This window comes from Drosophila pseudoobscura, unplaced genomic scaffold (assembly GCF_009870125.1).
Source record: "Drosophila pseudoobscura strain MV-25-SWS-2005 unplaced genomic scaffold, UCI_Dpse_MV25 Unplacedtig00000071, whole genome shotgun sequence".
In the NCBI taxonomy this organism is placed as follows: Eukaryota; Metazoa; Arthropoda; class Insecta; order Diptera; family Drosophilidae; genus Drosophila; species Drosophila pseudoobscura.
In genome coordinates this window covers 40,382-41,659 of record NW_022881707.1, presented here as the reverse complement: position 1 = coordinate 41,659, position 1,278 = coordinate 40,382, and the positions used below count along the sequence as shown (strand labels likewise).

The 1,278-nt window shown below is 36.5% G+C and overlaps 1 long non-coding RNA gene across 1 annotated transcript; it reads left to right on the top strand.

Moving 5' to 3' along the window:
- The first annotated feature begins 213 nt into the window (after positions 1-213).
- LOC117185428 (uncharacterized) lies at positions 214-954 on the top strand. Its single transcript, XR_004470945.1, has 2 exons — positions 214-305; positions 664-954. It is a non-coding gene; the product is annotated as an uncharacterized lncRNA (long non-coding RNA).
- The last annotated feature ends 324 nt before the right edge of the window (positions 955-1,278 follow it).

Genomic DNA, 1,278 nt, shown 5'->3' with positions numbered 1-1,278 from the left:
AAGGTTCTGACACAGTTTTATTTAGGGATAGGAGTACTGGAAAATCTTAATACAGCCAAGCCGGCCAACCAATCTACGGTATCAACTACTAAAACAACCAAGCTGACCGTTTGGGAGTTAGCGCAGTGCACATCCACGGCGGCAAAGTGAAGGCTGAACCGTTGACGTTGGGCTAGCTCAATATCGGAAATCATTTACGGCTCGTGAAAGACGGACGTCCGAATTTCAGTTTGAACCTGCCGATCTCATAAAAAAAGCCGGAGGACATAATCGTCACCAACCTACGAAAACTTACAAAGGATTGAGTAATTAGGCTAGCCTAAACCACATTGCCTCAGAACCACTCTTGCTGTCCGCAGATTTGTGTTTATTTTGATTCCCGTGTTTCTCAATTTAAATTTCAAGTGCAAGTTCCCGTTTGCCTTTATCACTATCACATAAAAATCTATACGCTGCTGCTCTAAGAACCAGCTGATTAGATCCACATATTCATATTTCGTTTATCATTGTGTTGATTAATGTAGTAACTAAATAGCTTCCTCCAATGAGTAAATTTGTAACGTAACTGACGATTTTGAAAACTGAGCAATATGAGTTCGGGATAATGTGTTTCTCTTTATATATATATATACATTTATACTGACCAACCTCTAAATTACACAGTGCATACAAATGAATCCGTCAAAGTCATCTTGGGCCCAACGATACCCCGATGAGTTTAACCAATTACTGTGAGTACCACTAGTGGCTGAAACCACAATGTCTATACACCAATGCAGGCGTAAGTTTGTTGAAGTAGATATATAAATACTGATTTGAAAGAATATTACCCCCCTCAAATGCTCAAATAATTAAGTTTTTTTTTTTGCTGATCCAAGAAGAAGGAAGTCTGTATATTTTTGTTTATTTGTAAATGTAAGGAATCGGATTATATCTGTAATTTATGTAAAAAAATGTAAAAAAAAATATATATATCAATACAATCTCACATGGTTAGGGACATTTAACATAAAAATAAAAGGAATTTGTAATCATGAATATGTCTGCCTAAACTAAATATTATCTCCGTAAACGCGTTTGTCATGGTTGGGTGGGTAAAGACTAGGGACATATATCACCGCTGTTCCCTCCATCAGACAGAAGACGAACTATGTACACTTTTTCTAAGCGTTTTCTAAATGCGTATCGGCGCAGAGTGGAAATGAGTTTTTTTTATTGGTTATGGATATTAACGTCGAGATCCTGCTTATTTTTTTTTTTTTTGAAGCGCATTATATT